Source organism: Rhipicephalus sanguineus, chromosome 9, assembly GCF_013339695.2.
Source record: "Rhipicephalus sanguineus isolate Rsan-2018 chromosome 9, BIME_Rsan_1.4, whole genome shotgun sequence".
Taxonomy (NCBI): domain Eukaryota; kingdom Metazoa; phylum Arthropoda; class Arachnida; order Ixodida; family Ixodidae; genus Rhipicephalus; species Rhipicephalus sanguineus.
Genome location: NC_051184.2, coordinates 57,275,175 through 57,298,798, shown reverse-complemented (window position 1 = coordinate 57,298,798; position 23,624 = coordinate 57,275,175).

Genomic DNA, 23,624 nt, shown 5'->3' with positions numbered 1-23,624 from the left:
TTATGCAAAGCATGCGCGTGATGGTGACTGGCGTAATTTTTCACATTGAGCAAAACGTTACGGAATGACGCTTGACAAATATGGAAGTGATATACGCACACTCATATGTTGAAGAGTATATGTATTATATAACCAGACGTTTACTGTTGCGTAACGATGCCAACATGGATATTACGAACAACAGACGCAGTCAGCTGAGAAACAAGGAACAGAGATGCACATAATAATAATAATATTGTTACGGAACAAGACACCAGCTCAGAGGGATCCGTATCCCTGTATTGTTTACAGCAATAGGCGAGCAGCGCAACCGACGCGAACAGCACGCGCCAGTCTGTCTGTTTCGTCCTTCTCTTCGTCTCTTTGGCCGCGATGCCGCTGGTACGTAGCAATATCTCGGGTTTAACGTCCCAAAACCACGACATGATTATGAGAGACGCCGTAGTGGAGGGCTCCGGAAATTTCGACCACCTGGGGTTCTTTAACGTGCACCTAAATCTAAGTACACGGGCCTCAAACATTTTCGCCTCCATCGAAAATGCAGCCGCCGCGGCCGGGATTCGATCCCGCGACCTTCGGGTCAGCAGTCGAGCGCCATAACCACTAGACCACCGTGGCGGGGCCAGAGATGCACAGGACATCCGTTACTCGCAACTAAGATTCATTCAGGAAAGTTTCCCTAGATATGCTCACAGCCGAGTGGCAAGCGCAGGCGTACTGCGGGTACGTTACAGTCACAGTTACAGTTGTTATGCTTATACTTGTCCGTTATGAAGGACACGCACGCACGTTTCACGAACCCGTGTGCATGTGTAGAAGGGGTTCTGGTCAGTTCTTCAACAAGCTCATCATCACCGTGATCAGTGAGCACAAACAGCTGGACCGGACTTGTTAATCGGATCCGTTTGTGATCGCGGCTACGATGGATCTAAGTCTACTGAGGTGCGACGTATAGCACAAGTGCTGGAAATCCTGGATGCCTCTTACGACGAAATGATCTATGATGTCTCCTGTCCTGGATGTGGCAGCGAGGTTTCTTGATGCCCTGTCTACATTCAAGCCGTCGTTCATGCAGTATAAAGACCAGGCGTTGTTGGGTTTTGATTAATCAATGTTGAAGTCACTAGTAATGATGAGAGGCCTTGTTCTCTCGGCAGATTTATTGTACGAAGCATTGACCCTGGTTTTTGCGTAATGAACGTGGTGCACGTTGCGGACCACGTGAATGGGTGCATGATAGTTGAGCGTCTTCCAGGTGTATTATGTCTTCAGCTTCCTCACGTTGCTTGCGTCCACCGCGGTGGTGTAGTGGTTACGGTGCTCGGCTGCTGACACGAAGGTTGTGGGTTCGATCCCAGCCGCGGCGGTTACATTACGATAGAGGCAAAATGCTAGATGCCCGTGTACTGTGCGATCTCGGTGCACGTTATAGAATACCAAATGGCCAAATTTCCTGAGCCCTTCGCTACGGCGTCTCTCATATCATATCGCCGTTTTCGGACATAAAACCCCAACAATTATTATTATTATCACTTTCCTTGCGTATCAATGTTTGTGTTCTCGGTTACTGCGTTGGTTGACACTTTGTATCACCCGTGGCACATACCCGCATAACATGAACTCTGGTATGGTGGTATGTGCGACACATGACTGAGAGAAAGGGTTTCATGACGTACGCGCCATGTATTTTGCGTTATTCATGTCATGACCAGCGAATGGGGTTCGTCATACACTGATCCCCTGCTGTGCCAATTTCGGTACATTACAAGTTATGGAGACGACCAGGAGAGCGCCCAGACGTAGGCGGCTAGATAGATAGATAGATAGATAGATAGATACGTAGATAGAAACGGCCAAAGTGCCTGAGGTTCGCTAAGAAATGATTCGCATTTAAAATTCCAGGATGGAACGAGGTTCGAAACCTGGGCCCTCTGCGTGTGAGCCCAGTATTCAACCTCTGAGCCATGCCGGTGCTCGAAACTGCTTTGCAAAAAGACCCTATACAGGCTTCATGTCGGGAAGGAACCACATTAACATATGCAATATAGCGTGGTAGAAGAGTAAAATAAGCACCAAGCGTCGCACAACGCGAATTCTGTAACCAGGCGTCACACAATACGAATTGTGCAACGAGTAAGTTGTTGAATGCTTCCAACCCATTACAAGGTCTCCGCCATAATTCTTCATCGTCATGAGGCACAGCATCAACAAAGTGCGCATAATGCCTTACATGCATTTAGCAGGTACCACGGCTCTCCGTAGAATGACGAAAAATGGCATAGTGCCTGCTTCCCTACTTCTCAAAAATTACAATGATGTATAGCGTAGTGGGTTCCTCGCAAGTGCAATTGTATTGGTTGCCAAGGAAGCCCATAAGCGCATGATCCATTTCCTCGGGGTCTCAATAAATTTCTTCCCTCTCTCTCTCTCTCTCTTTCTCACGTCAACGCATGGCATATTGCATTGTGGGAGAGCGAAATAGCGACCGGCAATCACACAATGCGAATTATGTAACTGGTGAGCCGTTGAAAGCTTCCAACCCTTTACAAAGGGCTGAACCACAATTCTTCATCTTCATCAGTCGTCACGTCAAAAAAGTGCACATAATGGCTTACAGATGTGTAGCTGGTACCTCGTTTCTCCGCAGAATGATGAATAATGGCGTTGTAGGTGCTTCCCAACTTCACAAATAATGTGATTTATGACGTAGTGGGTACCTTGCTAGTTTACTTCTATTAGTAGCACCAAGAGAGTTTACAACGAGCTCTAGAATTGCTGCTCTTCAAGCTTTCGCTGTGACTGTGCTGCGCTTTCCGCGCAGGCCTGGCGTTTTTTGGTCAAAAAGTTCAACTTCTTAGCAAATTCCAGCGAAGATTCCGAGTTGACTGCTCAGCCAAACACAATATTTTAACGAGAGACGACAAACTTTTGATTGATATTATGCGCGAAATTATATTAGCAAGTAAAAAAGACTTGTCGCTAGTGCGGAAATCCCAAAGAACGACTCTCTCGCAGAGATGAATGTCGGGCCCGCCGCAGTTCTGAGGACGGAGCATTTCTTAAAGACGATAGTCCTTCTTGGGGAACTTGAACGCAGAAATTTTGGTCTGTCTGTGTTTCTGTCTGTCTCTCGCCCGATTCAGCCACCCGGCCAAAGTTTAACCACTTGCTGAACGCCCAGCCATCTTGAACTGGTAGCGACGTTCATACGTGAGAACATTGTCGATCAAAAAGCAAATTTTGCGCATATCTGAGACTCAACATCAATACGTAAATATTAGCTGGTGTGTTCCTTTACTAGAAAATACATAGATACATAATTCTAAAGAGCCTAGTGTTTCTTAAACTGCGCTGAAAATGCTAGTGTTTTCTGGGCTGCGCTGCATATGCGACGCTATGAGCCAAATGCGCCGTTTCAACATAGAGGAGGAGGACGCATGTGGTACGACCGGCAGATGACTATCGTCTTTCGACATTTGCATCGAAGCACGCAGATACGCGGCCACATTTTTGTTCCTAGGACCATCATATCGGGCTCGAGCCGGGGCGCTGGCACCTGCTCACTGGAGGCACTGTCATAACATCCAACGTTATTTACAAGAGGGAACTGTGGCGCTGCGATTGTTCGACCACCATGGGAATAATTGGTAGTACACGGATTTACCTAGACTTCATGCTTGCGGCTTCGAACGCGCTTGTCGCTTTCTTTGCTGTTGTGTTTTCGCTTTGGTATTCGGATTAAGAATGGTACGTGGTGAACTTCACAAGCGGATTTGTATTGGTCAGCCTAAAAGGGCCTAGGTAGTCAAGTGGGCTTTGTTAACTTAATTTTGTCACACAGCGGCTGCAGACGGCTGCTACACGGGGTCCGTTCGATGCGCCTCAGCAGTTCACGAAACATTGCACGTTGACATTCGTAACAAAATAAGCGTGAAGGGTGCAGCGCTGGCTTACGATCGTTTTCCACCCTCGCTGCTGCGCCGTAGCTTCGCTGGTGCAGTCGTGCAGATGTGAAGTAATAGTGCAGCAGTAGGCGTATTTTTTAAACAGCGGATCGTTTCGCCAGTTCGAGTGATCAGAAAAGAATAATCATCATGAACGGCCTATACCTTACATAGCATCTCGCGTCGCCTAGCGCCTGGCATTGCAGCGGCAAGCGTTTGCAACGCAAGAACTCGGCCGGAGGGTGCTCATTGTCATTGTAATTAACCCCACGCTTATTATAACCATGCTAATTAGGACTACGTGGCGACAACATTGCGTCGTCTCATTCGAGAACGCCGATGGCAGCCAAAAAGGAAACCTAGGAATACTACCTGCGCTGTCATGGTGATTAATAGTAAAACTTTGCCGCATCGAGTGTGCGCTGCACAACACTTGAAAGCACAACAATATGTAGTATCTCTCTCCGAAGGCGACTTGTACGATAGGGCTGCGCTCGTTGCCTCAGTTCAGGACGTACGCAGCTTGCACGCTGTCCGAGGGAGGCATTTTATTGGAAAAAGATTTTTGCCGGTGTCTACATGAGGGCTGGCATGCTACTCTCTATATGTATGGCTAATGTAATTGGTTAACTGATTCCAGAAGAGCGGGCAAAATTATACTAAAGAGAAAGAATAAACAAATATTGAAATGTGCAAGTGAAGCTGAAACAAACAATTCCATCTAGGATGTCAGGTAATTTAAGGTATTTCTATGTGAAATAGACAATCATTAAAGTTTTATGACTAGGTCAATTTCAGACAGGTAACTGAGTAGTGATTGCAAAACTCGTCGTTGTTGTGAAGGGCTGGGCATTGAACCTATTATGTTGCGTAGTGTTAAAAGTTCGAGGCACATTATGTCGATTTGTTGCTCAAAGACACTTCTCTCGCGGGAGTGCGCATGGCATTCAAGTAATAAGTGCTCCACTGTCTCTATGCTGCCGTAGGACAGAATAGTGGTACGCCCTCAGCGGTACAAATAATTATTCATGTATGCCACGTTTTGTGGAAGATGATAGTGATTCTGGGTGTCGAGCAAGTGTTCAGGAAACATTCGCCCTCACTTCTGGCTGAATACACTTGTTGATGCGGCAGAATCCAGAGGTGGTGTTTTTTCGTGATAGGCATAATTTTTTGCGGTGATCGAGGCGTCGAATTTGATAAAACATTTTCTTCGAAATTCCTGTATTGTAGTCCATTATAGACAGCTGCTGTACACTTAATTCATATAACATTCCACTTTTAACACTGCAACTGTTAGAGCTCGCCGTAAAGTGTATTGAGTGTGTGACCGTGCCCGAAAACTGTCATCGTCATGAACAGGTACGTGCCACAGGTTTTGGGCAATACTCACTACTCTCCGCTACGGCGGGGCCTTTAAAAACCCTGAGAACAAGTGCAGGCAGAGAGAGAAAGATAAACAGAGGCGGAAAGAAAGCTATAAATTAACAGAAAGAGAATATTCTTGCGAAAAAAAAACTCTTCACGAGGCCGATTTCGAACCCGCGTGCCCTCCATCCGAAGGCCAGCGAAGAAACCGCTCGGTTTATCTAGGCACGCTTCCAGAGCATGGCATAGCCTAGTATAGTATAATGTAGCAAGCGGGTGGCAAATGGAAGTGTGTGTGAAGATCAGATATACGATGGTGAGGAGGAGGATAAGGAAAATGGGAGAGAGTAAAGCGTGGCACAGAAAGAAGGAGAAAGAGAAATGAAGGCCGAGAAGGAAACCGCGGATCTCGAAGGTAGACGTGTGGGTCGACGGGAAGCACCAGCGACGACGGGTCCACGTTTCGATGTACTATGTTTGGAGCAACTTAGTCCTAACTTCCCGCAATTTTATGCTGCAGCATTCATTCATTTGCCCTTGCGGCGAAACACCTCTTTTTATTGCGATAGCAAATATATATATATATATATATATATATATATATATATATATATAATATATATATATATTACGCCCTCACGGGCCGTAATTGTATATATATATATATATATATATATATATATATATATATATATATATATATATGTATATACACTTACGGCCCGTGAGGGCGGCGGTAACGGTGGTGGCATAATCTAGCCAAGAGTCTTCATATAATTGTTATGTGTCATATATATATATATATATATATATATATATATATATATATATATATATATATATATAGGAAACAAAGAACAATAATTTTTTAAAAATTCGTCCGGAGAACGGAATCGAAAGGAAGACCTCCTCTCGCTCCGCAGCGCGTGAAGTTAGACGGATAGGCCACGAGGCGTGCGTCGCTCAGCATGCTAACGGCGAGCTGTTTATATACACCATTTACTTCAGCGTGCTTTCTTGGTCACCAGCGACACGGCGCTGAAAACATGAGGGGTGCGCTATAAAGGTCGCCACCCCGCTCGTTGCGATGCGCTCGCACCTCCTGCGTCGCCAGGGGCACTTTGCCCTACAAGGCATGGTCGCCTGCGCGCGCGCTTATCTCGAGAGGGAGGTGGGTTGTGTCTTGCGCCTTCACCGCAATGTCCGCGCTGAAATTGCAGATCGTACGAACGTCACTTCGCTCGCTGCGGCGGGCGCGTTAGCGAAAGGATTGCGCTGTTAAACAAAAAGAAGTGACAAATATGACAGGTGTTAGTTCGCCCGCGTCTTTTGCATCCTTGCGCGTTGGTTTTGTGCGTCCTTCTTTATGTTTGAGCCGCCCATCTTAGGTGTCGATCTTTTCACACTTGATAGTTCGCGCTCTTCCTGTGTGTGTTCTTCTCGTGCGTCCTTTCCACTTGGGCGACGCACTCGTAATTTCGAGCTGCTTTCCATTCTTCGCGTTACATTTCACTTTGTTGCTATCGTATTCTTTGCTTTACCGCTGCAATTAAACTGTGACTTCTTTCCGAGAAGCCTTCAGACAAAGAGACTCGAATGGTTTCCTGGTACCTCGTCTCAGATAGCCGTCTTTTTCGAAGTGCTGTAGCTTTTCTCGAGCATATGCTCGCAAGGCTTTGCCAGCGCATTACTAAAGCAGTGTTTAATAATGCCACGATTCACAAGCTTGAAATGGCCAGCGGGTAATAAAGCTTTACTTGCACTTGTTGATAAAATCACTAAATTTGATTATTAATAAATGAGTAGCCGTAGCGCTAAAAACTAATAATATTGTTATCGGGCATTTCATGCGTCAAATTTAAGGTCTCAGGCATTGAATGAAGGTCAAACGGTTGAAAACATGCTTGACGTCTTCAGGCAAAGGACACGATCTGATGTTCTGACGCATGAAATGCCGTCCAACTATTCTATATTTTTGTCTTAGTTTATTTTCCTTGCTACCAGGAAGTTTTCATCTAAATATATCTTGTATCGTCAGTGGAATAAACAGAGTCAGAGCCTTTTACACAATCTCTGTCGTCGTGTTTTGAACTTTTAACGTTGCTACATGAGTGGATCTTGTTTGCCTTGGCGCCAACCAGTCTATACTAGGGTAGGAAAAAGAAGCAGCGGGAAATTGCCACCTGAGGAGGTTGGGAAACATACAGTGCGACGTCCCATGGGAAATTATCAGAAGGAAATGTCCAGAAAAAAATTGTGTTAAGGATGTCACAGAAGCAGCCGCAGCTGCCGAAGTCTTGAAAGTTGTAGCAAGACTTTTGTCAAAAAGCTTTCAGAGTGTTCACGCAATATGGTTGCTTGTGTGTTTAAGTGCGGCGGCCACGTAATCTGTGAATTCAGGCTTCATTCTAGTACACTCAATTTAGTTACACAAACAGCGCAATTTAAGTGCATATGTCACATACCTCGACCTCAGCGATCGACTGTACTTTAATCTCGATGCCGTTTTAGAGATAGCCCTTCGTTGTCGGCGCGCGATATGCGCTAGCAGGATCTATTCTCTAGAAAGAGAATGTTTGTAAACAATTCCAAGCTTTATTTCTGTTCAGAATTATTCTTTTGACTGTAAATACTTCCTTAGTTTCGAAAATATTTACAAAAATACCCAGGACTCCCGCGTGGTGTTTTAGTAGAGCAGAGAAAGCTGTATGAGAAGCGCACCGTCATACTAGCATGCAGGCAAGGCGCGCCTGGTATTGGGTAATTCCGTAACTCCAAGCATCTAATACACAGCAAGGTGGACACTTGAAGCGACTTCTACGATGCCATGTAGGCATAGAGCACTGGGGAGGGGCGATTCACGAAGGGAAGGGTGTTTCAGCTCCACTAACGTGAAAGCTGTGGAGGGCCGATTCGTACAGTGTGCGCCAGTGTTCCCCACAGACAGCAAAGTTACTGACAATGGGCAATGAGAGACAGAAAAAATATTAGGCACAGAGACGGTTGTGCAGTGTGGTGAACGGTTGTGCAGTGCGAATCGTTTTTTTTTTTTCAATCACGATACTCGCTAGCAGACGCTGCCTGCGACGGCATTGTCTGTCGCGGGCGCGTTGTCGTTCCTTGCGAGCTAGTAGTTCAGACTTCTTCGCAGAAAGAGCGTTTCCATAGTCGACGCGCGACGTTAGCTCTGTCTCGCCACACGGCGAGCGCTGAGGTGGTGGCGCCCGCTCTTGCGCTCAAGCAAAGAGACCGTCACGACAGCAGAGGACGACGCACGCCGCGACAGCAGACGACGGCGACGATAGTCACCGACACTTCGAGACCCTAAGGTGCCTCGCCGCTAAAATGAGCCTGCTTTTAACCTTCTTGGTCGCCCCGTGGCTTTGAAGTACGGATCACCTTAGGGGGTCGGGCTGTCATAGGCTGTAGTCGTAGCTTGGCGTAACGCAGAAAAAAACCACATATAGCATAGCCGTCTGAGCGCCAACGACGCCAAAAAGATGTCTGCTTCGTCTTGTTCTTCGAGCGCCTTGATGATGATATTGACGAATGGAAAACCGCATGTAAGGCTGAACACAAGCTTTGTACGAGCTCAAGCGAGCCTCATGTGTACATAAAGAGACAGAAAGAAAGACAAGAGGCCAACAGCGTAATCTCCAGCCGCTCAATCTTCTTCTCTAGACTGGCGGGGCTCGGTAATGGGCGTTTAGCCACTGCCTCCTGCAGGAGAAGCTGCTGTGAAAGTTTCATCAGACGTTAAATTTTCGTTGTCGGTGGTACAGCTGTTGCCACTGCTTATATCCCCTATTAACATGCACGACCCAGCGTACGAGCGAGATATTGTTTGTTTGCAGCTTGTACAAAGGAATTCAACCATGTCGACCGATTTCTACTCAATTTCTACGTGCACTTGTGCGCAAAAGAAAATAGTAAGAAAGCCAGAAATACAAAAATTACACCATCTCCTGCTAAAGGAACCATGTGTGGATGCGAAGCAGCGGGGAGATGGTTAGCTTGAGAAGGAGATGGTCTATTTTCAAAGATGATAGTCTTTTTTGGGGAACTTAAACGCGGAAATTTTTATCTGTCTGTCTTTCTGTTTGTCGGCACGTCACTCGATTCAGCCACCCGGCCAAAGTTGAACCACTTGCCCAAGGGCCAGCCATCTTGAATGGCTGACTAGGTTCATACTTGTGTGCATTGTTATTAGGTGGTGTGTTCCTTTAATATAAAATACATAGATACGTAATTCTAGAGACCCTAGTTTCTTAAGCTGCGCTGAAAATGTGACTGCGCTGAAACTTACCTTCCTCCGTGCCTTCTGCACGAGCTCATTGTTGTGTTTCGGTTTCGGTTCAGTATTGCACTGTACGAATGCCATGGGGCGCCGCTCTGGCATTCCTGTTTTACCCAGGCGACGTGTAAATAAAAGACTGTGTGGAAAGTACTCGTTGAGTGCAGACGTTTCTTCTGCTTCGGCGCTTCGCGCCAAACCGCGTGTTTGGGCTGGCTGGCGTCCCCGCCGGTCGCGTTGGTCACCGCCGGTCTTCGCCTGCTGCTGCGCCGGGACTACCAGCCCGAAACACAGCACTCATGTTTCCCGACGTATTGCCAGATGGCGTCCATATCTCACGCAGCGCCTCTTCTATCGTCTTAAGACGACATTTGCAGCAAAGCACGCAGAATCGCTGCCATTTTTTTTCTTGCGTTCTCGAGCCTGTGCTTTCTTCTGGCGTAGGATCTGCGCTGTCTTCCAGTCTCCATCCAGCTCCCGCTGCGTGGAACTGCCGGCGTCCGAGTTATTCGACTCCCGCAATGTAGCAAGATCATGTGCGTCTGCCTCTCTGCAGTCCATGCCATTGGTGTCGTCATGCATTCTTCAGCGAGGGAAGGAGAGCACGAGCGCCCCGCGTCTAGAGCCACAGAAGCAGAGGCAGCCATCGGCCGCTCGCGCCACGTCAAGACGTCGGAGGCGTCGCGGCTGCCTACACGTCGCAGGAGAGATGGAGACGCGCTAGATTGGGAGTGGAGAGGGGAAGTCGAGAGAGGGAGTGACGCGCAGAGGAGGAGGGAAGAGGGGCAGGGGAGAGGGGGGTGGGAGAAGGGAGAACGGAGGGTGAGATGATGAGGTGAGAGGGGAGGGGGAGTGGAGATGAGGCATGTGGAGAGGGTTTGAGCATGTGGAGTAAGGGTGGTCACGCCACACACCGGATTGAACTCCGCCATGAGATGCTTCGCATCTAAAAGAGAGATAACGAAATGAGAATAAAGCAGAAAGAAAAAAATAAATACAAAGACAAGAAATTCTGAAAGAACAGGAAAAGAGAAAAAGAAACAAAGAGAAAAGAAACGAAAGAGAAAACCGAAGAGAAACAACGTAGGCTGCCCAGCTCCGCAATTCATTCTGGAATGGCACCAGTGCTGCAAAGCTGCCGCAATTTTTTCAGTGGTGGAAATGCTATAGAAGCTATCTTTCAGTAAGGATTGTAACAACGTGCTAATCAACTACAGCAGTAGACGGAGATGCGGGTAAAAAACACACAGCATGTCATGCTGCTGTGAGGCATATGTGCATCCGGTTGTGTCGCCACCCACCATACTGGATTCGCTTTTCCAAGAAATAACATAATTGCTTTATGGAAGATTCCAGTCTGACTGCCCAAGATCACAGCAACTAGCACTGCCATGTGTACAGGATGCTCTCTCGACCGGAATGCTTTTCTTGTAAATCCCGTTTGTAGTGGTAGAAACAGTACGTGCCCACATGGAACTGCAAATTTATTTGGAAGCAGCACAGCATGTATATTTAAATCATCATTAGAACACGTGTGCGCCCAATAAGTGAAGTTAATTATTAAGCTAGCGCGTAATCAGCTTGTTGCTACTTCGTCAGGAAAAATGATGTCAAATACGACTCCTGTCGTTACACATTTTCTTGGTTTGATGAACAAAACGTGTTCTCTCTTATACCAAGTCTTTTAATATTCAAGCCGCGCCATTGCAAAGGTTCGTATCTCAAATGGTTTAGGCTATGCTGGGATTGAGGTTTTTCTTTGCCCTTTGCTAAAAAAGGATGAAACCAAAAGTTGGCTATTGAAAGGCATTTGCAGTATCCAGAACCATGATGTATCATTGCGTGAAACTTGGGACACTGCCTCATTTGTTTATGCAATTATGAAGGGGACAATGTCATCTCTGGTATGTGTACATGTTTTCAGGAAGGAGAGTTCTAGGCATTAAGGTCAATCTTCTCTGGCGTGCTTAAAGCGCTATGAAATTAAACAGAAGGAATAGGGTAGGGGTTACTTTTTTTTAGCCAGACGTAAGTTAATGCACTTAAGGAAGGCGTACGGGAGATTATTTGTAATTTTTAACTGTAATGTATGTAAATATGATATAAATAGAAAGCAGTGAAAGTGTACAAAAACACCACGCGCACACACACACACACACACACACACACACACACACATATATATATATATATATATATATATATATATATATATATATATATATATATATATATATATCCACCCAGCACCTCCACCAATTCAGATGGGGGTTTACGTGTTGCTTCGCTGCAACAAAATAGAATAGTGCGAATATAAATAAAAATACATGAGGACAGCACCCTAACCGTTGTCTCTGTTTTGACGAAGCTCTACACTGAATGGAAAATGTATTACGTGTACATACGTAAGATGATAGATAATGAATGCCAGCGCAACGCAACCGAAATACATAAACAATTCTGTCTTGAGATAAGTATTCGTAATGGTACCTAAATGCTCCTGCATTCCACTCTTGACTTAAAAGTGTGTAGGACGATTGGAAATATTTCGAGGTTGTTACATAAATTGTTTCGACTTTCATACTGTGATCTATAGGCGGAGAAAATAGCTCACGCAAAGGAAATTTTTAGCTGCGTAAGCCGAATTGTTTTGATACAGTAGTGGAAAATGACAATCGCGGCAGAGTGCGTTGTGTATCTACATTAGTAACATTTTAGCTTTTGCTTCAATTTCGATACACCCCTACACGATCAGTACGTAGAGGCGATAAACGTGGCTGCTTTTTTTCGCACAGATTCAAGCATGCTGTTATGCTCGACGCGGTCTGAATAACTTATTATCGAGGCATATACGAATGCTGATCCGAATAATGGTGTGTTGGCCTATCATTGACGTATCGTTGACGTATCATTCATTTCATTTCCTCAAATGTTAGGCCCCCTTTTTCTACTTTCTCATATGTTGGCTGCTGGTGTCTCGACTTCACTTTCACCACTCATGCTGACTTTTCATCCGCTACATCTAGCTGTCTTTTCATGTGATACATCTTCTAGATAAACGAGCATTCACTCTCATTATGCAGCCAGAAGTGAAAAACATACTCTGTGCGAAAAACAACAGGTTCTCACGACAGCTGCTAACATTGTTTCTCATGTTTGGTGCTTGGCTCCCAGGCAGTCTTTTGACTACTCTTTTGTATATACAAAGACATTGACTTTGTACGTAGAAGACATTCGCTAAGTTGCTTGGCCTACGACGTCAGTCCAATTCGCATTTTATTCAGTACATATCAAAGCTCAAGAACAGGAAAACGTTGATGGCTTTCGATAATGAAAAAGTGTGTTCAACGATCAAAATGTGAACTTAAGAGTCAAAGTTTGAAGTGTTCATTGCCATTTGGCTGCTTTATCAGGTCTGTGCTCGTTAAAAATGGGAATCGCTGCACATCATCTTCGGAAAACTCCAGAGTGCTTTACACAGAAAAAAGTGAAAGAGGGGAACCGAACAGAAATATTGATCTAATAAGGAACAACTCCCAGCAGCTGCACTAATGCTGTGTAGTTTTATGCAGGTTAGGAATTCATCTCAACTCGACATGTCTTATCCTATTTTGCACTAATGCGATGGCGTTAAAGAGCTCGTCTCGCAGAAATTCCCGCGTCGTCGCCATTTCATGTCAGCAAAAAATTAGCGTTCTTCGAGAGAGAACATTCCAGATAATTGCAAATAAAGAAATAATAAAACAATATTCGGTTCGAGTGGGAGTCGAACCCAGTCCTACATGGTAAGCAGGTGTTCTATCACAGAGCCACACCGATGCTCGAATTTCCTTCGAAAAAAAAAACATTTTATGAATGTTATGTAGTGTGAGGAGTGTCATTGACGCAGGTAGTATTGCGTGGCCGAAGCATAGAATCCTAATAGATTGCAAAACACGTGGCTTATACAAGTCACGTGTTTGCCTCGCCAAGTCTCAAAAGCAAGAATAATGCTGTAGTGAATCCTTCGCTACTGTACTTGCATTAGGCATTCTGGGATAAAATCAAACTACCGATGTTAAGTGCATGGGCGTTACCATGGACAGACGTGCACAGACACCTGAATCGTGCCTTGCGGCACTGTTGAAGTAGGAGAGAAATAACAGCGCTGAGGGCCCAGCTGTAGAAACAAGGAGGGCCCCTCCTCTACCCCTCCAACTTTCTGCCTTACCCTACCGTAATGCTTGAGAATGGACGCTTTGCAGAATTTGCTGCATTTAACGCATGCCGTAATTACTCGAAGAACATTTTACCAACTGATGCTCTGTTAAGTCTTCATATACCACGCAGTTAGGAATTAAGACAGAACGACGACGCCGCGAGCGAAGAATCAAACGATTAATCCTTCGGAGTCCTTCTATAGTCGGAGGGTTCCACACCGTATAAATATTTCATTGGGCATTGTGTACACTATCGCGATATCATAATGTAGCATGGAAACTTCTTCGTCAGTTCAATCTCGGTAATTTTTTTCAGCGCATGAAACCACGTTTCAGTCAAATACCGCTCTGTATGTGCCTTCGCATTGCGCCTTCCGGGACTGTTGGACAATAGCTGCTGAAATATCAAGCCGGCTGCTCTCTGTGCCCATCCGCTGCGTCAGCTACATCGCTCTACGCGAAGAATGGCTTACGGCGACTGCAACGTTTTACCTCAGAATGAACAACTGTGAGCTGACGTTAGGATTAGGCACATTATGCTATGAACAGCCTTTTCGAAGCAATCATTATTGATATTGATAATATTGTTGCAATCAGGGGAAATGTGCTGAAGGCTTAAACTTTTTCGAACCAAACCACGAATTCTAATTTTTTTCCAGCCCTTGTCAAAAACACTTGACATGCACAGCGGCACTATGGCAGTCACAAGTTAAACTGGGGCCTTTTCAGAGCCAAAAGTTTGTACCCGAGTTCGCGCGTCAATCAGTTGCATTGACAAACGCCCGCGGCGAAGTTCGCGTCGGCCTACAGCGTTTGCTCTTGCCAAGGAGCAGTGCTCACGGCGCAACGCCAGCGAGCGGCGCGATTCATCTATAGCTTAATCGCACAGACTATACACACACGTACGAAGACGTAAAGGTTATATCATTACGTGGTTATGTCGTCTCGCATTCAAGTTAAACGCGCTCGCGACGTACCACTTACAGCCATGAAACAAGCGCCCCTGGTGGCATTTCCGGCGAGAAATGTTATTATTTACTTGTTTGTGGAGACATTGTTTCTACCGATTCGTTAGTGCAGAAAAATGTTCAGACGTGTAGTGTCAGTAGTAGTAGCCTGTCCATTTATTTATCGGTTATATTCGAGAGAAGCGAAACGAGCTGCACGAGAGTGCTGCGTGTGTGCCCTTGTTTCCTTCGAGAGTGGAAATTCCTACAAGTGAGGTAGAACAAAAGAACTTGCGTTGATAGCAAAAAGGACAAATGCCTACGAACACGCCTGTGGGAGGCACGATGTTCATTTGGCAGAAAGGTAGCGCGACAATCACGCTGACGCCGCTGCACTATTAAAATGTTGATTGAGTGGTGGCGCTTACGCGCTCGCACGCGGTGTTCCTTTGAAAACCGCCCCAAATGACGCACATGCGTTTGTGACGCCGTGCTCGTTCTTGCAGCCATTTTTGTAAACGCTGCTATCGCATGTACATCTCTCTCTTCCTATCATGACCGCCCTAGCGCGAGCTCGGAGCAAGCTAGTGTTTGTGAGAAGATCGGGCCATCCTGCATGGCACCCAAGCTCACGACTCTCAGCCAAGAAAGCCTTATATTTGCCGTATGCTTGACGAAGAGCGCAGGAAGATGAGGACATTTAATAAAAAAATGAATATCATACGATCTGCATATTAGATGAGTTTTGAAAACAACTCAAAAGAGCATTGTTTCGATCATCTCTGCAATAATGCATCGATTGCAGTCGGTTTGAGATTCCTTTAAAAATATTTCTCTCTGTCTAGAAAGTACACGTTCCTGAATAGCTCCATGCATCACTCTGTCATACACTCTAAAAAAGAAGAAGAGTATCGGTTACTTTTTTTTAGGAGAGTCCAGAGTTGCCACGTATACGACTCTCTTTAAAGAGTCACGGTGTCCCTCTTGGTGTGTCAGAGTCGGGGCGCTCTAGGAGAGTACCCTGACCCACTAGGAAGAGTCGTAAGGACTCTTACCGCAAGCATCACATTACCACATATGAGGGAGTCACATTACTCTTGCCCGTAGCGCACCAACAGGGTCAAATGACAGACACCGAAGCGTGAAGCGACTCCACAGCTAGTTTAGGTTACTCAGTAGACCCATTCTCTATTTCTGCGTGAATACTGTTGGAAACGCTAAAGTATCAATTTTAACAAGTCCAATAACACTTGCCGTTGTGCCCAGTGGCTGCAAAAAAAGAATAGTTATATTTTAGCAATATTTTATTGAAACTCATCAAAACAATGCACCCTTTCGAGCGTAATCAGAATGTGCGAAAAGATGGTCTGTGATTCCCAATTAAGCCGCTGAGGTATTTCTTACTGGCATGCTGCATGAGTATAGTCACCAAGAATGTGTGACAGTGATGTGCGTAGTGTCATATGGTCCTAAATAGAGTGCACAAATCGGCTTCATGTTTCCACATGTTTCCGTATGATTATAAGTAAATCAAAAAGTGGTGACGTCTCGAGGCATCAGATTTGTGACTTGCTAAGTTGTCGCTCCTTCTCAGCGTGAGCAGCCATGAAAAATTGTATCTGAAAACCAGAACGCAATGCTATGATAAGAAAGCGGAATTGCAGTAAGAGTTTGCAAAACGAACACAATAAGTGATTTGCGCAGACATAATGAATGCTCACACCAAAACAACATATGCAAACAGGCATGGTAAAGAACCAAGTTTCTTGCCGTTATCATGTAAAACACAACTTGGAATTAGTAGCTTTTGTAACACGTCACTTGGCGACAAACATGCAGCACAAGATGATGTGAGCCTCTTTTCAACAACAAACGAAATTCGTTTAGGCTCCTTTGCATGGGTGCTACTCACCTCTTTTCCTACGTTGTGTTGTCCAACCAAAGGAAATGAAGAACCAACTGCCTCGCTCACAGTGCGAGCGCCGCTGTTGCTTTTCCCATCAAGAGTGGTGAGGCGCCAGACCGTAGCGGCACCTTCGTTTCCTCGACTGTGGCTGTCAACTGGAGTGATGAGGCGGGAGAAGCGATTCGCGAATCTGAGAATAACCAACACACACACACACACACACACACACACACACACACACACACACACACACACACACACACACACACACACACACACACACACACACACACACACACACACACACACACACACACACACACACACACACACACACACACACACACACACACACACACACACTGATTATTTCTATTTGAATCCACCCTTTGCTCAACGCGCCGCTACTGTACACATCAGACACGTGTGTTTCGTTTTAAACATTTTCGCAACGTCAACAAATTTTCACGTAAAAAGAGGCGGAAACTTCGGCACTGCCTATGAACGAATGAAAACACTTCTTTTCGGAGAAATCGCTACAAAATTTGCTTTCAGAATAGGCCGGCTATGTGCCGGCATATTCCAACACCCAAGCGGATCCTCGGGCAGTCAGGGGCACGTCCTGAGTGGTGACTGACCGCCTTCTGTCAACCGTAACCCATCCTTACTCAGATAAACGCATGCAAGTGCGAGTGCCCGAACGACACTCAGCGCGCGCGAACGTCGTCTGCGTCCAGATCAGACATGTCATATGCTGGAATTACCGCACATATCTCCCACAGAAATGTACACTCACTCGATTCTGTTATAACGTCAAACGTCGTCGCAGATGTAGGCAAATTACGAAAACAGCAATCAGAAGCGAGGGAAAAAGAAGAGTGCACGGTGACGGTCGCAACAACGCGCGCCATGGAAAGTCTCGAGCTTTTTACCTCACCGGCGAGGCGTGTCACTTAAGTGCCTACCGCCTACGCGCTTACAATATCTTACGCATTATTGCATTAGAAATGTGCCATTAGTGCCTAGTTGATCAAAGCTCAGAATATCTACGTTACAGTTAAAAACGCATGGAGTATGATAGATTTACCAGCGCAAAAAGACGAAACACTTAAGGAGAAACACACACATCTTACAATATCTGCATATTAAACTACCATCTTTGTGCAACCAAAACTATTATATATTGCGCGTCTAAGTATTCTTTGCACACACTTTTTTTTCAAGTTGCCACGCGTGGAAGCATGATGCACGCTCAATGTCGATGGAAATGTCATTATGGAGTAGACGAAAGCACATCTCAAAACGACATCTTTTACCTTCAGCAATGCAGACACAATGTGCGATCTGCAAACAATGACCCATGAGAATTCTTTGCATCGCTCATTTTATGGGAGCTTGTACAGCAGCGCGCCTAACGGTGTCAACTCAGTAAGTGAAAGTCTTACTTGGGCATCCGCAGCAGCCCCGCAGACGCAGGCTGCTGTTGCAAATGGCTGGCAGCATACGTCCACGGAGCTGCTGCAGACGCCCAGCTAAAGCTGTACAATCGGTACCTACGAAAGCAGCACACTCACCGTTAACAGGCGCACGTTGTCCATGTCCGCAGCCCATGAATATTCTGCCCTCCAAGCGTCACTTCGAGCACGGAGCCTGGCGTCACCGCCACCGAAGATGCTCATGATCGTTCGAACTCAAAACTTTCGAGACAGAGCAACTGACGGAACCCGCGCAACCAGTGCAACGCATTCCGAAAGACCGAGGAGTCAGAGAGGACGTGGAGGTGCCTCGCCAGCCCGGCTCCATCGGCCAGCCATGGCGCCACGACGGTGCCGATGGCAAACGTGCAATATGTACTGCGTATACGGCGGCGCCTTCATCACGGAAGCCAACCGAAACGCACTTCACGAGAGTCTCGTGACTCCTGCCGAAGTGCCCTCTTTTTCTGCTTCTACCATCCAAAAGGGGCAAAATGAATACCCGAAGAAGGTCATGGTGCCGTGACCCTCTTATGAGGGTCAGTTTGAACATGGAGTATGGTCCGGTGCAATTTCTTGATGGTACCCTATTATCAATGTTACATCCCTGAATGAAGCTGTACTGATGTTACAGGTATCCAGTGTGTCGGGAACGGAATGAAAACCAAAAACGAAAAAAGAAAACAACCATATTTTTGACCGGAACGAAAACGTAACCAAAACTTTATCTATTATTTCATTCCGGAGTGAAGCCGAAATTTTTTAAATCGCTTTTCGGTTCACGAGAAAACATAGCGATCCGGACAACTGAGGGCATGCAATCGTGAGCAAATATGCGTACCTCGGAGTACAGTATTAGCGCGTACCTAACACAGAAATTCCAAAGCAAAGATACTGTTGAAATTGTGCGAAAAACGAACAGTGGCAAACAGAGATGTTTATAATAACGCTTGTGGACATTTGCGCGCCTGTCACGCAGGCCAGCGTGAAAAGCGCACTTTGGGCTCTGGTTTGTAACAGTGAAAGCTGCTATGAGTTCACAAGATCCGATTTTGGCGCCATGGTTATCCGCCGCCGCCTGTGTCCGTAACCGATATCGCGTGAAACAAGAAAAAATGGAATGAGAAAAAAATTTCTAGAATCGAATGGGAATTTAACGCGCGCCCTGTGCGTGGCAGTCGCGTATTACAGCACAGGCCCACGCTCGTGCTTGTAACTCTTTCGCAAAAATGATTACGCATGCGTCATGTCGGGCAAGGAATCGTGTTAACATATGTCATATAGCGTGGCAGAAAAGTAAAATAACAACCTGGCACCACGCAAAGTGAATTGCACAACGAGTCAGTCGTTGAATGCTTCCAACCCGTTACAAATGGCTCAGTCACAATTCTTCATCGTAATGAGTAGAGGCAGGATTTTTAGGCATTAAAAAAAGTCCCTTTTACACGTCAAAAACAGTCAGTCAAAACGACGTTTTAGGGTTCCAAAATCTTAAATGTAGGCAAAGTAAATTTTCACATCAATGCAAATAATTTCAAATGAAAACGTGCACGACCTCTATCTACCACAGGAAAAAAAAATGTTATTGCTGAAGATAGCAGAAAGGCGCCTAAAGTTTAACATAGCCATGCAATTGTGCTTTGTCCCGCATGGTTCGCAGAACAAGGTCTCTCCCGTGTTCTGCACCGTGAGTCAATTGTCCACTGTCGAATCAACGCACCCCTGAGTGTCTTCTCGGCATGACAGAGAAGGGCAGAGCAAGAGCAGATAGCCAGATTGCCAAGAGACCAAAAGGGAGGGATTATTCCTATTGGCCGGGGGTCGAATCGCGTAGAGCCAGTTGCTCCCTTGGCAGGAAAACATTGGAGTAGCTGGAGGGGGGTGTGTACCCCCCCCCCCCCGACACTGTTCAGCTTTTCATATCTATATATATTCCCACAGATACAAACGCACGCCCGAAGATACATAAAGTATGGTTGTACCCTCCCATACGAAAACAATTCTAGCTATGCTAATTAGTCAAAGCCTTACAAAGTAACAGGGTTGCTACGTGGCCTGGTTGGCATTGCATTCTAAAAGCAAAATACTTTCTTTGTGCGCAGAACGTTTGAGGAAAGAAGCCAGACAGGAGAAAGCGCCTTTTAGATTACAAATTAAATCCAGAAGCAACAGCCGCTTGCGCATCACATTTTTCTTTCTTTCTTTGCTCTTCAATCTCCTTTCCGATGACGGCTCTCCACGGTATCGCATTCACCAACCGCTCGCGCCATGTCTCTGCGGCGGCGGATGTTCGCCGGCGTGTCCCACTTCACGGCTGCTAAAGTTTTTTTCCGGGAATTGGTTGAACTAGAGGACTGAGTTGAACCCCATTGTTCCGAACAGTCATTGTTGCGCGGTAACATGAATAATAGTCTCAAACTGCTCCCGGTAGCGAAACTTCAGGCTAAATATTGTTAATATAAGCAGCAATATTAAAAATATGCATTTATAGGCATTTCTAAGCATGTAGGCACAACCTCGAATAATAAACATTTATAAGCGCAGCGAAAACACTACAAAACCTTTCTTAACCTCAAATTCGTGCTCATATTTCAAAGTGGCGCGACAGGAGCGCGAGGGACAAAATAGGCATTTGCCTAAAATCTGGTCTCTAGTCATCAGCCACAGCACGAAGTGCACATAATGCCTAACAGATGTGTAGCGGGTACCACGATTCTCCGAAGAATGATGAAAAATGGCGTAGTTGGTGTTTCGCTACTTCAGAAAAATTACGATGTTTCATGGCGTAGTGGCTACCTTGCATGCATTTGTATTAGTTGCCCCAAGAGCCTACAACGGGCTCTGGAAAGGCAGCTCTTCCAGCTTTCGCTGTGAACTGTGCTGCGGGTTCCGCGTAGGCCTGGTAATTTGTTTATCCCAACAGCGCTCTCACATATCGGGGAGTACACTCAATGACGTGCTGTTTCTGAGGTCGTACTCACTCCCTTGACACAAAGCACGGAACCTCCTAAAAAACATTATTGACTTTTGAGAAAATGACTTCTAATGCTTTGAAGGGTATACTGGTTTGTGGTAGTTAGTAGGAATTGGTGGGAAAGTTACTTCCGCACCTCGGAAGAACGCAGGAAGAACGCGTTTTACTCCTGTCCCACTTTCTTATTAGGAGGGCAAGTAACTACATCACAAATTCAATGTTGTTTTATGATTCCCTTGCCCTAAATTTTGCTTTACCAAAACCGTTACGAACCGTTACGGCACATTTTCTTTTCGTTTCGGAACAGAAACGAAAGGGAAATTTTCTACAATGCAGGTATCGCAAAAAAATCAAGTATAAAACAGTCATGTTAACAACTTTCTAAATATGTAACGGCCCATGAACATAAGGTATGCTGTGAAGAAAAAGTTCTAGCTATAGCATGCTGTTTGGATTACCAAGCTTACCATTTGCATGGAAGAAATTATCAGGCTTACTTATGCAAAATACGCTGTTCTACTTCTCTTCACAATATTTTTCGTAATAACAACACAAGCGTTGTACGAAGGATTGCTTCTGTCGATTTGTTTGGCACACAGCTGATGGACATTTCTTCTTGATTGATTTTCTGCAGATATAAGAAACTGTACAAACCAGTGTTGGGTTTGTGCAGTCAGCTATTTGCACTCTATGCCCCAGATAATCAGCTGCCCGTTGTTGTTTCGTGTAATAAATGTTGCCTTTGCGATGCATTATCAATAAAAGAAGTAAATAAAACACATTTTTTTCTCACTGCTCATGTTTCTGGCGAAACAAAGTTGCCGCACCCCATGAAGCTCCGGATCTTGGGTATTGAACACGCAGTGTTTCCAAACAAATGTCTAGTGGATCTGTTGTTAGTACAAGATAATTACCGGCTGGAAGCTGATAAAAATAAAGCGTGTATTAGCAATACAATCTTTAAAAGAAAAAAACAAACAAAAGGAAACGGTTTTGCTTTCCGCTCACTCCTGCAGAGACGGTCGTGCGATCGTCCAGCGCAGATAGCAAAAGTCAAGCGACAGGGGCGTAGCCAGAAATTTTTTTCGGGGGGGGGGGGGGGTTCAACGATACTTTATATATGTTCGTGCGTGCGTTTGTATGTGCGCGTGTATATATACGCAAGCAAAACTGAAAAATTTCAGGGGGGGTTCGAACCCCCCAACCCCCCCTCCCCTGGCTACGCCCCTGTCAGGCGACTACCCTCGCATATCTCCCTAGCACATCCACAAAAACGTGTGCATGGCAGCATCGGCGATTTTTTTTGTTTCTACATTTGGCCTACCAAGCGCCAAGAGAATGTTACGTGCTAGAGACGCAATTCCCGCTTGCCTGGACGGTATGCGAGCGGACATAGCCGTGTTGTCGCTTTTTCGATTCCCGCCCTTCCTCCGCGCAATCTACACCCGCGCTTCCCACAACGAGTTCAAAAGTACTCTGTTGATAACAGCGGTAGGGAATCTTTGAGTCACGAGACAAAGAGGTAGAAGGATTGGTAGGGAGTTCCGCAGCCGACTATTGCGACAGTTGTGAAATAGGCATTTGCGAGGGGCACCTCCGGCGAGGGTAGAGGGGAAACTGTGGCGAAGGTGTGAGGGGTGCGACAATTGTTCTAGACGTCTTTTGACCACGACCCGCCAGACTGGTCTAGCAGTTCTGATGCTTGACTGCTGACCTTCTCGGTATGGCATCCCTGCCGCGGCAGCCGCCTTTCTCTGCGCGCAAACTGCTAGAGGTCTTAGTGCTTAGATTTCGATGCAGGTTAAAGGACCCGATGTGGTCGAAATCATCGGAATCCTCCATACTCATATCTTTGTTTAAAGACTTAAAACTTTAAAGATATTATTTTGTCTACAGATGCGATCCGGCGCAACCTAGCCATACCTACGACACATTTCTTCCTATCGATTTCTGCAACTATGCTCGGACTTAATGAACTTCTCTAAACGTTCAGCGACAGTGGCCACTGCACCACGAGGATAACCTACCTCTAAAAGACGTGTAAACTGTGCGGTAAAGCTATCACTCATTTTGTGCTCACATGAATTGGTGAGGGGAGACTTCAGGCAAAACATGGTGATACCGTTTTTTATAACGTTCGAGTGCTTCGACGGTAAATTCAACAGTGGTTTGGAAGATCTAGGACACTACTGCCAGCGCATGTGGTTTTTCTGAAACGTTAAGGAAATGTCTAGAAATTTTATTCCAATATTTTCAGGCAACTCCTTTGGAAAGTTCAGCGCTCCTCCATTTATTTCAAATTTTTTGCTCCGAGAGGTTACCACGGTTTCAACGTCCTTACGGCTACATTAAATCCCGTAATCGTCCACATAACAAATAACCCTTATAACAGAGTTACCTAAGGAAGCTTCCAAAAGTTTGTCATACTTGCTAAGCTATAAATCACTAAGAACCGGAGCAACCTTAGAACCAATGCATATCTCTCATTTCTGCACGTAGACGCCTTCCTTCGAACCT